Here is a 15,085-nt window from a genome sequence, read left to right as displayed (position 1 = left end):
CTACAAAACTCCCCCCAAATTCCCATTTAATTTCTTATGTCAACCTACAATATATTGAAACCCATGATGGGGAAAGTCATGATATGGAAAGTATAATTGTATACCAAACTCCCTTCTTTGTAGAGAAGATTAAAGTATTAATTGGTTTTACCAAGCTTTTTTCTATAGTTTTAAATCTTTGTTTTAAGGGATGACTGAGTAGGAGAGGCCAGAGGAATATATTGACAAATGGAGATAATTTTAAGGCAAAATATATCAATACAAAGAAAGCTATTAAAGATGAAGAAATTAAGAAATCTATTTTAAATACATTATCTGTCTCTTTTTAAGCAGACTATAGCAATATAAAATAGATGCAAGCAATCTAATATACTTAAATAGGTTCTGAAGGCATTGCTAAAATTTCTCCCCAAATGTCTTTTTTTCAATGAAATATGAGGCAAGTTTCTCAGCTAAAACAGTAGGACAAAGGGGAGTCATAGGTCCAATCTGTATTTCTCTGTTAGAATTTATTCAGCAGATCATCAAAGATAACCTTCTAAGAAGTAGTATCAGAGTTGTTAAGATCATTTTTATCCAAAACTTAAGGGCATTTTCTTGAAGAAATTCTAATACCAAGGTAAGTTGACATACCAGATAAAGCATTGAACTTGGAGGCCTGATCTCAAATCAAACAAACTTGGTTGAATAGTAAAACTCTCCCCTTAGTGAAAAGCAAACTCTTGGGTATGGCTAGGTGGTGCAGTGGATAGAGCACCACACCAGCTCTGGAATCAGGAGTGCCTGAGTTCAAATCTGACCTCAGAAACTAAATAATTAACTAGCTGTGTGGTCTTGGGCAAGCCACTTGCAAAAACCTTTAGAGAGAGAGAGAGAGAGAGAGAGAGAGAAAAGTAAACTCTCTGAGGGGAGAGAATGGCTGGCTGGGTTTTTTTTTTTTTGTTTATTTGTTTTGTTTTAGTCTTTTTATCCAGAACAAGGACTCAACAAATGTTTATGGAAAGAAGGAAGTTAGTTTCTAAATGTCTCAGGAAACCATCTGAGCTCTAGATGATAATCTGTGATCTGCCAGCATGTCAGAGGTTCTAGTCATTCCCTCAGGCACAACCAGTAAAAAACACCTTGGAATTACAGAGTACAAAAGAAAACTCCAAGACTATGGTTTCTCTTTTCTTTTGAATAGCATGAATATCTCTATCCAGCTATTGTTTATTTTCTAGAGATAAGTTCACTTTTCTGAGAAATGTTCAATTCACAAATCATATTATATATGATCACATGAATTATAGAAGATGCAACTGAAATAATGGAAAGAGTACCCATTCTGAGATTCCAATTGGAATTATGCTAAATTTGGTGTTCAAATTCCTTCTGTTGGACTGACACAATCTCCCAAAGTCTCAAATTCCCCGCCTATAAAATGGGAGCCATGGTCTAGATTATCTCTAAAATCTCTTCCACCTAATACACTGTGATTCAGTTGATATGGTGAAAGTATTGCCAATTGAGAAGACAGAAGCAAAGAACCACTCAAATCATCCAGCCCCTCCCCCTCCTCACCCCATCCCATTTCAGCACCTGGTGATGACCACAGACTTGTCCAAATCATAAACAATTACAGGACTTGCCAGAACTAGTTTTGAGGAGGTTAACCTCTGCATCTCATTCACCTCTTCATCATACAACATTCCAAAAAACATACCACTTTTTTTTCCTTCTCAGGTGATGAGGTTCTATTTTGTGAACAAACACTAATATACTCACAAAACAAAACGAGGCAGGGAAACTTTCAATACCTCTTTTTACTCATAGATTTAAATGAGTCAGAAAAAATGTGATATTTGTATAACCATTCACAGTTTCAAAGTATTTCTACATATTTTATCTCATTTGTAGATCTTGAGCTACTCAGCTAGTCAACTACAATTTATTAAGCCTGTGCCAAACACTATGTTAAATACTGGGGATATGAAGTGAGGGGGAGGTAAAAACAATCCAGCATCTCTGGGAGCTCCTATTCCAAAGGGGGAGGCATCATGCAAACAATTATGTATGTAAAGATACCTACAGGCTGGATCAGGGGTAGTCTCAGAGGGAAAGCTCTAAGATTCTGAAAGAAGGTTTCTTACAAGAGGCAGGATTTTGGTTGAAACTTAAAAGAATCAAAAGAAATCAGGAGGCAGAGACAAGAAGGGTCCAAGTTCCAGGTATGGAAAACAGTAAGTGAAAATATATGGAGTAATAGTAGGGTAACCAGTGTTATCCCCTTCTCTCCTCTGACACTGACACCACTCTGGTACAAGACCCCATCACCTTACACCTGGATTTTTTCAATAACCTGCTGATGGGGCTGCCTGCCTCAAATCCCTTCCTCATTCCAATTCATTATTCATTCAACCACCAAAATGTAAAATGCAGATCTGATCATGTCATCTCCTCCTCAGTAAACTCCAATAGCTTCCTATTGTCTCCAGGAACAAATATAAAATGATCTGGCATACAAAACTCTTCATAACCTACTCCCTGATATATTTCCAGTCTTCTTATACCTTTCTCCCCCCAACATATTCTCTTCACTCCATTGACATTAGCCTTCTGGCTGTTCCAGGAACAAGAAGCTCATTTCTTGCTCCAAGAGTTGTCTCTGGCTATCTACCATGTCTGTAATGCTCTACTTTCCTCTCTTCAACTATTGACCTCTCTGGTTTCCTTTAAATGCCAATTAAAATCCCACCTACAAGAAGTCTTCCTCAGTCCCTCTTAATTTCAGTCTTTCCTCTCATTTCCCATTTATATTGTATATAGCTTGCTTTGTCTGAATGTGTTTGTATGTTGTCTGCCCCATTAGATTGTAAACTCCTTGAAGACAGACACTGCTTTTTTTTTTTGCCTTTTTGTTTCCCCAGGCTCAGTGGGCCTGGCACACAACAGGCACTTCACAAATAATGAATTGGCATGTCAGCACAGCAAGTAAATTAGAGAATAAATAGAATAAAGTGTAGGAAGACTGTTAAGATAAAAAAGGACCAGGTTATGAGAGACTTTAACTAACAGTCAAGCAGAGGAGTTTACAAATGATCTTCAAGATAATGATAATCCACTGGAGTCTATTGAATACAGCAGGGCATGATGTGGTCAGTTCTGATCTTTAGGAAGATGTACATGACTGCTGGATAGAGATGAATTAAGAATGTGGATAGACCAACTTGCAAAAGTCAAAAGCAAGATAGTGAGGGCCTGCACCAGGGTGGTTGCAGTGTCAGAGGCACAAGCGGGGGGGGGGGGGGGGGGGGGGGGGGGGCGGGGTTATACAAGAAATATCACTCAGAATCTATGATAACATCAAGCTACTTGATATTCCTAATGCAAGGATCCTTCTAAGTCAAAACTTCTCTTTCCCAAGCTGCAGTGGCTCCACATTAGCCCCAAAGATTGCACTGTATTTCCAACATATTTTTCCAGGCTAATTTCATCACCCCTGTTGCATTCTAAATTCCAGACAAATTGGCCATTTTTCTGTCCCCTACAGGACATTCCATCTCCCACTTTCATCCCTTTCACAGGATATCCCCCAAGTATGAAATTTTCTCCCCTCCCCCACCCCAGTTCTTTACAAGACTCAGCTCAAGTGTTATCTCTTTTTTAATTGATATTTTATTTTATTTTTCAAATTACATGCTTGGTTTTTCAACATTCATTCATTTGCAAATTCATATGCTCAAATGGTATTTCCTAAGGAGGATTTTGCTGATTCCCCTCCCCCATGTTTCATAGTTTTCATTTTCAAACCCAAACTCACAATTTATTTTGCAATAGCCATCCATTTCTACATATAGACATTTACATATAGTTTCTCCTCCAGATTACAAGAATTAGAGGATTAAACAGTCTAAAGGGTTGGGATTTCCTTCCATTCCCATTAGGGTGAGGAGAGTGAGGACTTCCTCCAAGAAGTCCATATGGTTAGATTAGCCAGATGAGGAAAGAAAGGCTAACTGCTCAGTATCCATGCTGCCAGGAGAACCTTTTCAACTCCTGGGAACTCTGGGGCAGAGATCAGATTAGATGTACTAGGAAGCCTAGGCAGAGACAAGCATGGACTAGGACCTTGGCGGGGGGGTAACTGAAGGTAGAAGTCAAAAAGAGGGATGAAGAGAATTTAGAAAACCTACCGCCTTTCCCCAAGATGTTCTTATTGTTGGTTCTTTCTTGAGCTAGTTAAAGCAGCAGGATATGGAACCTTTCTACTTTCGGTTTCTATGCTATTTAAGATGTCATTACATGGCCAGCTGCCATTCATTCATTATCCCCAAATGTAGGCAATGGGAATGAGGAAGGGAAGCACAATCCAATGAGGAGGGATTCTGATTATTTTCCTCAGCCTTAGACTGAGAGAGGACCACTGCAGATCTGCCCCTTCTTTGAGATTTAGATTTTGGAAATGGACCTGAGAGATTGAATGGCCTTCCCAGAGCTACACTACCAGTAAATTCAGAGGAAGATTTGAATTCTTGTCCTCCTTGCTTTAAGTTTTTGAAAGAGAGCTGTCTCTGGCACATAGTAGATTGTTCATAAAAACTTGTTTAATTGGTACATATTCTTACTGTCTGTGCCATTACCCATATCAACTTCCCCAGTTTGGCTCCCATGGTATCATTCTCCAAACAGTTTCATTAAGACTACAGAACCCACCACCCAAAGTTAGGTCTTAACTATAATATTATAGCACTTTATGAATGATGTGATACAAGATGTGAGAGAAAATGAAGAATTGAATATCAAACCTAATCTTTGAACCTGAATGACTATGGAGGGCGGTTTTAACCTCAACAACAATAATGAAGTTAACAAGGGGGAGAATTTTTTTTTTGAGAGGGAGATAATGAATGCAATTTTGGACATGTTGAGTATAAGATGTCTAGAGGATATCCAGTTCAATATATCTAATAAACAACTGGAAATGCAAGACTGGATGTTGGGAGAAATGTTAGGATTGGATAAGTAGATTCGGGAATCATAATAGAAATGATAACAGAATCCATTAGTGTCAATGATATTACCAAATGAAATAACATAGAGAAAGAAAAAAGGTGGCCCACGACAAAACCCCAGAAAATAGACATGACCTGGATAAAGATCCAGTGAAGTAAGAAGAAAGGTTAGATAGGTAGAGGAGTGCTAGGAGAGAGTGGTGTCATGAAAACCTGGAGAGTGTCAGGGAGAAGAAGGTGATCAAGCGTTAGAGGTTGCAGAGAGGTCAAAGATAAGGATTGAGAAAAGGTTTGGTAACTAAGGAATCTAGTAACATTGGAGAGAGCAGTTTCAGTAGAAGGATAAGATGGAATGCTTCTCTATAATTAAGAAGAGAGTGAGAAAGAAAGTGGAAGAACCTATTATAGATAGCTTTCTCTAAGAGTTTAGTTACCAAGGGAGGACACAAATCTGATGATACCTATTATATTTTTTTTGAGCATAGGGGAGACTTGGGCATATTTGTAGGCAGTCAGGAAGTAATCACAAGACAGGGAGAGACTGGAAATCTTTGAGAGAATGGAGATGACAGAACAATCTGATAGAGAGGATGGGATGGAATTGGATAATTTGTACATCTAGAGGGGTTTGCCTTGGCAAGGAGAAGGGTCATCTATCTTATTATGCAAGTTGGTGGTGAAGGAAGAAATAATGGCAGAAGTCATCTGCCTAATTTGACAAGAGGAGGAGAGATGAGGGAACTCTCAGCAAATGGCCTCGATTATTTTTCAGTAAAATATGAGGGCAAGATTCTCGGGGGGGGGGGGGGGAAGGGAGCCATGGCAGGTTTGAGGATAGATGAAAAGGTCCCTTCCAACTCCAAATCCATGCTCTGGTTAGGAACAGCTGGGACTGATATGTAGATGAGATAGGCAGATGCCCAAAAGCTGAACCTATCTGCTTCTGACCAGAGATGGATGATAACTTCAAAGCAGAAGGACATTCCTGGAATAAGGGAAAGAAAGCTAACATGCATTCTAGTTTGTTTCTGCAGGGAGGTAGATGGGGCCAGTTTTTGCCTCCTCCCTGTCTCACCCATAGACTGGGAAATACCTGAACAAACTGGTAAAGGATGTAATGGAATATTCCTGCAGTATAAAAAATGATGAATATGAAGAACTGAGAAAAATATGGGAAGATTTACACAAATTGATACAGAGTAAAGAAAATAGATTCAGGGAAACAACAAATATAATAGCTAAAACAATGTAATCAGAAAGCACTACAGAAAAGTAAATGCTGGTATAAAGATTAAGGTTTGACCAAAGGAAGACATGAGAAAATACACCTCCCTTCCTTCATTGCATAGGTGTAAAATTATGAACATAATATAATGCATATATTTTTGTGTGTTGATTGTTTTTCTGAACTTTTCATCTTTGTGACAAAGGAAGGAATAATGGATAGGGGGAAGAGGAGAGAATATACTTAGAAAATAATGTCATATAAAACCAAAAGGTATCAGTTTTAATGTTTCAGAAATAAAGAAAAAAATAAAAGAAACCCCCATTAGTCAAAATAGAATTCTAAATGACTTCATTTTATTTTATGTCTGATGATAGTAAAAGATAACAATGACAATTGGAAAATGTCTCACCCAGAATGAAATTACCCAGCTCATATAGTATCAATTGCCAGAGAAATAACCTGGCCCCTGTCCTCAAATGAACTAGATAAGTAAAAAGTAATCCATGAATGCAGGCATTCAATCCAACTAATCACCTACGACATTCAATGAACTGTGCATAAAAAGACTAGAAATGAAAGCAATCTCTGCCCTGGAGGGAATTAAATTCTAATGTAGTCATATATTAATAGTTTAGAGAATATTTGAAGATCCTCTATTTCAGACTCCTTATTTAGTAGAAGAAACTGGAGTTCAGAGAAGCTAAGTAATTTATCCAAGACCATTCAGGGAATAAGTGACAAATTCAGATAAAGAGTCCTTGCTTCCAAATTCTGTAGCATACAAATTTGTAAATTTAAGATAATAAGAGGCAGGACTTTGCACTAAGAACTAAGTAGAATCAGGAAAAGCGTTATAAAAGAAATGACACCTTCAAAGATACTAAATATTCTGAAAAAGAGTGAATTCCAGACACGATAAATAGGAAATAAAATACTATGTGCATTTGGTGAACAAAAGGTTGGTTTGGTCAATACACTGAGTGTGCAAAGAAGGTTGGCAGGATAGGTTTAAAAGGTAGTTGGGAACCATACTGAGGGAGGTCTTAAAAACCTGATTGAGGAGTTTGAATTTTACTTCTGCCACTTCTCCCTCTGTGGCCTTGGGTTAGGGATTCTTTGCTAGATGAGATAGTTGAGACTTGTGACTTCTAAATTCCCTCCCAGGTATAGATCCATGACCCTATGATCTCTTAGGGCAATAAGGAGTGCAGAAAGTTTGGAAGCAGAGGTCTGTGGCAAATTTCCAGTTCTGCTTTTGTAAGATTTGCTTAGCAGTTTTGAAAAGCATGGATGGGGGTGGGGGGGCAGAGATCAATTCAATCCATTTCCAATTTATCCTGGTGAAATATAAAGATTAACAAAAGGGTAGGAAACAAGGTTCCTGAAACCCCCGAGTGCCATGCGGCCCAATAACAATAAAGTGTTGGATCTCATTCTAGTATATGTGATGGAGTTCCATTCACCCTATATGGGATTTGTTATTTTTTCCCTCTTTTCACTCTAAAGCCTAGGTCTGGGCAGCACTGGAAAGGGAAGTGGAGGGCAAGGGATCTGGGGGAGAGAAAAGAAAGGGAGAACCAGATTTCCTCCCCTGTCTCAAAAAAGAATGGGATGGATCCAAGATGGACAGGATGTTTCTGATAAGAAGCTAAAGTAAAAAGGCAAGAGGAGAGACACTGACTAAAGAGAAAAAGTTATTTTCAGCCCCACAAGAAACAAAGAAATAAAGTAACCGAGATAAGGATGGATGGAAGAAAGGCATTCACTAACCTTCTCCACACCTCTCCTATCATCCCAATATTTATAATACTTAATCAATCTCTCTCTAATCTCTCTCTCTCTCTCTCTCTCTCTCTCTCTCTCTGTTTTTCTTTTCTTTCTTTTACACACACACACACACACACAGAGACACACAGACACCCCATCCGCAGTAGAGACCGGGCCACGTGTTACCGAAACATCTCCCCTATAACCTCCGATCACTTCCTTCCCTCGGAATAAAGTGAAAAGGGAGAATGTGCCCCTTTGGGCAGCTAGAGCTGGGGGCCAAGATGGGGCAGTCTAGGGGTCCCCCACGCTTAACCTTTCCAGCTTCTTCTTTCAAGGCTGAAGTTGGAAGACCCGGCTTGAGGTTTAAAAAGCGCATCTCCAAGGCCGCCCCCGACCTCATCCTCATCCCGCCCCTGCTTCAGGGACCACTTCTTCCTTACCTTGCTTGCTCTGGGACCCTGGATGCTTTGGGGCGCGCACCGGGAGACCCCGCGGTCGTTTCTAATCTCTGCGCTGAAACCTTGGAATTCAAAGGAACAAATTGGGGGGGGGGGGAGGCGGGGAAACCCGGGAGGAGGAGATGTTTGCTGAACTTTTGTGGGACGCCACGCCTCTTGTTGCCACGACCAATCAAGCCTCCCACTAAGGGAACAACCTTCCTCCTCCACCAATCGGAGGCCCTGCCAGGTGTTATGTCATGCCCTCTCAGTTTCTGGACCTGTGACCTGCGGGCTCTGCTCTCTGGTCGCGGTTCTTAGAGCATACAGTTCTTATTGACCAGATTGGTTTCAGTCCCTGGCACAGTGGAACGGACGCTGGGAATGACGTGAATAGAAATGAACTCGAAACCTCAGGCCCTGGTAACTGGACGAAAATGTGGGCAGATTTGCAGAAATATCACCCTTCACTGCCAACCCCAAATGGTTGTTCAGTTTGCTGGGGGAAGGGTCTAGAGAGGCAGGTAAGGGCCCTGGAATGGAAGAGAGAAGGCCTTGGTTCCTGGCCTCCCGGGGTTGTTCCTGCCCGTTGTATGAAGGAGAAAGTTACAACCTGCCTGAAACTCGTCTAAAAGGGAAATACGTCTGAATATTCATTTTAAGATCCCTTCTCGATCTATGATTCTAGCCACAGCCCCCGGGGAAAATGAATTGCATAAAAAGCATCAACTCACATCCTCTGTGACTAGACAAAGAGCTTTGAATAAAAGCAGGTGAGAAAGTGGAATTTGGTAAGGTTTAGAAACCAATTATATATATATATATATATATATATATATATATATATATATATATATATGTATATATGTATATATATTATATATACATAAATATATGTATATTATATACATCTATATAATGCTTGTCCTTCATTTTCAAAGAAGGAAGGTGATACCATGACAAGCAGTGAATTGGATTTGAGTGAGGTGGGTGCTGTGCTAAGTCACCAGTCTTACTTTCTCCTCCAGAACCATTTGGGTTCAGTGGCCAGATATGAATCAGAATGACTGGATATGATGTAGTCAGGGTTAGGTGACTTGCCCAAGGTCACACCCTGGATGCTTTGGGGCACGCACCGGGAGTAAATGTCAAGTGTCTGAGGCAAAATTTGAAATCAGGTCCTCCTGACTCCAAGGCCAGTACTCTATCCACCTAGCTGCTATATATATATATATATATATATATATATATATACACATATATATGTATATATACACATGTACATATACATATGTACATACATATATGTATATATGTGTGTACATATATGCATACAAATATAAGCACATGTGCATATATGTATGTGTGTGTATGCATGTGTGTATGCATGTGTGTATATAGGCATACACAAATATTTTATTTTTTTCCCTATTTCTAAAAAAACAATTTTCAACATTTGTTTTTCCCTATTTCTAAAAAAACAATTTCCAACATTTGTTTTTAAAACTTTGAGTTCCATATTCTCTTTCTTCCTCCCACCCAAACCACCCCCACCCTCTCACTGAGAAATCACCCAATTTGATAAAGGTTATAAATATGTAGTCATGCAAACATTTCCATAAGTCATATTATGAAAGAAAACATGGATACCCCCTCCCAAAAAAAGAAATTCAAGAAAAATAAAGTTTAAAAAAATGCTTATATTTGTATTCAGACACCGTTAGATCTTTGTCTGGGGCAGATAACATTCCTTAACATAAATCCTTCAGAGTTGTCTTGGGTCACAGTATGACTGAGAAAAGCTAAGTCATTCACAGCTGATCATCCTATCATATTGCTGTTACTGTACACACAGCATATTTCACTTTGCATAAGCTCATATAAATCTTTGCAGGTTTTTCTGAGGGCATCTTGCTTATCATTCCTTATAGCAGATTCTATCATAATCGCACACAGTCATTTCCCAACTGATAGGCATCCCTTCAATTTCCAATTCCTTGCCACTAGGAAAAAACTATCATAAATATCCTTGACCATACAGGTTCTTTTCTATTTCTTTTTCATCTCTTTTGGAATATAGATCTAGTTGTGGCATTGTTAGGTCAAAGAGAACATAGTTTTATAGTCCTTCAGGGGATAGTCTAAATTAGTTTTTATACTTTTTATTGATATAATGGAGAATGTGGTCAATCAACAATGATTTGTGAAGTGCTTTGGATGTGCCAGCACTGGAGACACAAAAACAAATAAGAACATGGTACCTGTTCACAAGAATCTCACTTTCTAGTCAAGGAGACACCATGCAAACAACTACTTATAAACTATATACAGTGTAAATGGGAGATAATCTCTGGGAAAAGATACTTGTAGTGAGGAGAGACCAAGAAAAGGTAAGATTTGAAAAGTCTTGAAGAAAGCTATGCTATTATCTCTAGTGGAACACTAACTCCCTTAAACTTTTCTTTCTTCTTGAATACACTCCTGAGTTCCAGACCAGTCTTTCCATTTGCAGGATAAACATCTATGCCCCTATGGATGTTATACTGATACCTCATACTCAACATATTAATAACCCAATTCAATTATTATCCTCTCTTAAAAACATGCTGCTCTTTATGCTTTCCATATTGCTAAGTCATCCTTGAGGTTTGACACCTCAATCATCTTTTACTCTTACCAATTTTTATTCTTAATTCATGGAGTAATCTTAATCCATTCAGATTTGGAACTACCACCCCAGAACCAAACAGTTCTTATTAGTGAGTTAGAAGCACAAACTTTTGTGGCCCCACTTTTTCTAGCCTGGTCCAGAACATGCTTTACATTATATTCACCCTTCTTACCTTGATGACCATGACATCTCATCAACTGCCTTACTGCCCAAAATCACCTCTCCCCACTCCCTTTCCAAGTCTTGAATATTGGAACTTAGAAAACCTTAGTTGATGTCCCAGTTGAATGTGATTTCTCTTTCCTCACATCTTGTAGAACACTTTGGTGTCTTCTCTGCACTCATTGAGTTTTTTTTTTTTTACTTTCACTTGTGCTTTGTCCCCATTACTAGATTGCAAGTTCTTTCAGATCAGGAATGTGATCTTATTTATCTTTGAATATCCTTTAGCACCAAGAACAATTCCTTGCACAGAAAGAGAATTGAATTTAGAGTCACAATACCTATGTTCTATTATCTTTGATGTAGAACATTGCTCTAATAATTTCTGTAAATCTTTTCTATTTTTGTTCTATTTGCAGTCTTAGATTGCCATCCTTTATTACTTTTAGGATACCTCTGCTTAATTGGATTTTTTGTCCGTTTTTTTCAGATTATTTTAGTTACTTTCTAATGAGTTTTAATTTCTTCCACTAATTCTAAAATGATACAATTTATAATCTCTCCCAACAATCGCAGAAGAGTTTATACTCTAAATTTTGGCAATCATGTTTCTTTGGTAAGTAAATCAAGTGTTTGTTAAGATTCCTTCTGAGTTCTTTTGATCTCTTTGTTGAAATTTAAATTGGCTTAATTTCCAGATGAAATTATTATTGTCATGTTGTTGTAATTTCTGTTGACCTTTCTCATTTTTTGATTTTCAATTGTTTAAATAATTCATGGGATAAAACTTAATTATATAATATATATTTTCCTCATTACTATTTTTCTTGTTGTTTATTATAAATTCAGATCTTAGCCCTTATAAATCTTGAGTCTTTCTATGTCAGACAGCTAGCTCAGAGATAATTTCTATATCCAAAATAAATCTTTCTCTGATGCTAAAATGTTGTCATTTTCATTTTTTGTGAAATTGTTTGTCATTTACAATATCCAGCATCTATAAATTCTTTTTGGAAAAAAACTCATAAAATGAAAGCATGAGGCTTTTATATACAGCTACAAAACTTTGATCTTTCTCATTTCTTTCTCCTGAACCATATTTGTAAACTATTTCTCCCATTCTCATCTTTGACAAATATCAGAGTATATGTTGACTTGAATTAGAGGTTCTTATCAAGTAACAATGTTACTAAGCATCAGATTATATGCTGATTCAATTTGGAGAGTTTTCTCAAATTCTTCATATAATTTCTGTACCTTTTCATCCTCTATCACTGCTGTTGATAAATAAGTAGTAATTATTTTCATGATGATCTTTTTGCAAATACAGAGACAGAAACATAACATGTAAATGCAAACAACAATGCAAATGAAAAAATGTGAAAACAAAACTGAATGCTGTGTAATTGTAATAGCAAATTTGAAATTAGAGAAGAGGTGTAACTTCATCTCCCTGGCTTCCTTGCAGAAGTAGGGGGGATATGGGGGTGGAATGTTGAATTGAGTCAGACTCAATTGACATGTTAATTTTGCTGATTATTTTTTCCTTTTTCTTTCTAATTCATTGTTAAAAGTGATGGATCCCTGGGAAGGAGTAGAGAAAGATGTATTAGGAACTGAAAAGTGAAACAAAAATGTATTAACAAACTTTTAATTAAAAATAAATGAAATTTTAAAATAATAATATCAGTTTTTGTTAAAGGGACACTTTCACACTTATATAATAATTTCTTCCATTGCCAATTCAGGGCAGAGTTGGAAATTAGATGCTGTGCTTGAGAAAAAGCAAGGTCAGTGGATAGAGAAAAAGACAGATAATATACACTAAGGCCACATAATACATCATAAAGAGTATATTATATAACAGTGAATACTATGAATTGTTAGAACTATGAATTGTTCTAACCATTTCAGGAAGCAATTTGTAAATACACATAAAGTTACTAAACAGTTTGACCTAGCTATACTGTTAGATCTATACACATAAGAATTCATAGAAAGAGGAAAAAGTTCTTTATATACAAAAAATATTGATGGGAGCTCTTTCATTATAGAAAAAAACTAGAAACTAAGGGGATGTCCATCAGTTGAGGAATGACAATGATAAGTAGCATATGAAATTTTTTAATAGAGAGATGGGGGATGAAATGTTGAGAAAAATTATATGCATGTTCAGATGAGGCCACCACCTTCTTTCATTTTTTAACTATTTTATTTTTGTTAGCAGAGACCTCTCACAAGGTGAGAGTAATATATAAATTTAATATATAAGTAAAATACATAAGTAACATTTTTTAAAAAAAGAAAAAAGTGCATGGAAAGTAAAGTAATATATCTTGAAAAATTGATTAAAGTCAGATTGTTATTGAAATGAAACTCAAAAAAAATTTTTATTATGTCCTTAAGGTCCCTAGAGTTTATTGAGTAGAGGAGATAACACAGTCAAACCTTCACTAAAGAAGAAATCTCAATATTTACAGTCACAATATAGTCACATCCAATATAGTACATTTATTAAAATGATAAAAATATTTCAAATCAAATTAATTTTAAGACATTTTTGAGACAATTAGATATCCCTAGTGTGTTACAAAGTGAGTACTGGAAATCACTGTTTAATGTATTTCTCTCCAATATTTAAAACATTTAACTCTCTTGGTTGGCACGCCAACTTAAGCTGTTAATGCTTTACCATATGTGAATCTTACTGTGTGAAATACAAAGCTGTTTACAGGGGAATAATGGCCAAAAAAGAGTAACAACTCATGTTCCTTATTCTCTCTCTCTCTCTCTCTCTCTCTTTCTCTCTCCTAATACAGATTTAGCATTTCTGTTACTATAGTTTTAGTAAGTATCCCAAGACACTGAGAGATTATGTGATTTACCTAAAAGTCACACAACTAATTAAAACAGTAAGGTCACATAATGCATCTAAAAGCATATTGGACTGGCCTTGAACTCTGGAAGACATGAATTCAAATACAGCATCAGACTCTTACTAGCTGTGCAATCATGGGAAAGCCACTTAACCTTCATCTGCCGTGGTTCCCTCATCTATAAACTGAATACAATAATTGTACCTACTTCCTAAGGTCTTTAAAACCTTAATGTGCTATATAAATGATAGCCAGGTATGTGTCAAAGGTTAAATTTGAACCCAGGCTTTTTCTGACTCCAATGCCTTGCTACATATATAGAATGGGAAAAAAAATGGGTACTTGAGGTTACTTTCCTGTGTAAGTTATGGTTCCAATCCAATTAATTCTTTGAAATAAGCACATTTATTCAACAAATATTTTTGCATATCAACTAGGTACAGCACCATGTTTGCTGCTGGAAATAGATGCAAAATTACACAATACCTACCCTGAAGAAATTTGTCTTTTCATGGTGGGAGGAAGGAACAAGATAGTACACAAATTTTAATGTTATAGGGTGTATTAGGTGAAGAGGAGAAATCAAGGTAAGGTGCTAAGGGGGGAAAATCATATTCTTATGGGAAGGTCAAAGGATTTTAGCTGGTGGAGATGGGGAAGGAACAGGTTCCAAGCAAAATGAATGACTTGTATAAATGAATTTAGATGAGGGAATAAACTGAGAACCACAAGCAATACAGTTTGGTTAAAATGAAGAGGGTATGATAAAGAAAAGAATGAACTAAGGTTGAAAGGTAGATTAGATCAAGATTATAAAAATATTCAATTCCAGGTTAATGGGATTCTATCTTTTTAGATGATTATTTTGGGATTTTTTTATTGTATGAAGTCAGGATTAGAAAATAGAAGACCAAGAGGCCCGCCCAGAGACCAGTTAGGAAACTGTTAAA

The 15,085-nt window shown here is 37.1% G+C and overlaps 1 protein-coding gene across 2 annotated transcripts in view; it reads right to left on the bottom strand.

Annotated features, from left to right (window-relative positions):
* AASS (aminoadipate-semialdehyde synthase) overlaps positions 1-8,509 on the bottom strand; it is an 82,976-nt gene extending 74,467 nt beyond the window's left edge. The window contains exon 1 of one of the 2 annotated variants that reach the window (XM_074193811.1): positions 8,430-8,509. The gene's annotated coding sequence lies outside the window, so the exon portion shown is untranslated. Of the gene's footprint in view, positions 1-4,172; positions 5,062-8,429 lie in introns of those variants that run through there. The other variant, XM_074193812.1, reaches the window with a different exon arrangement.
* Between the last annotated feature and the right edge of the window lie 6,576 nt (positions 8,510-15,085).

The sequence above is a fragment of the Macrotis lagotis genome, chromosome 7 (assembly GCF_037893015.1).
Source record: "Macrotis lagotis isolate mMagLag1 chromosome 7, bilby.v1.9.chrom.fasta, whole genome shotgun sequence".
NCBI lineage: Eukaryota > Metazoa > Chordata > Mammalia > Peramelemorphia > Peramelidae > Macrotis > Macrotis lagotis.
Note: the sequence above shows the minus strand (reverse complement) of the source record. Positions and strands in the feature narration are given on the sequence as shown.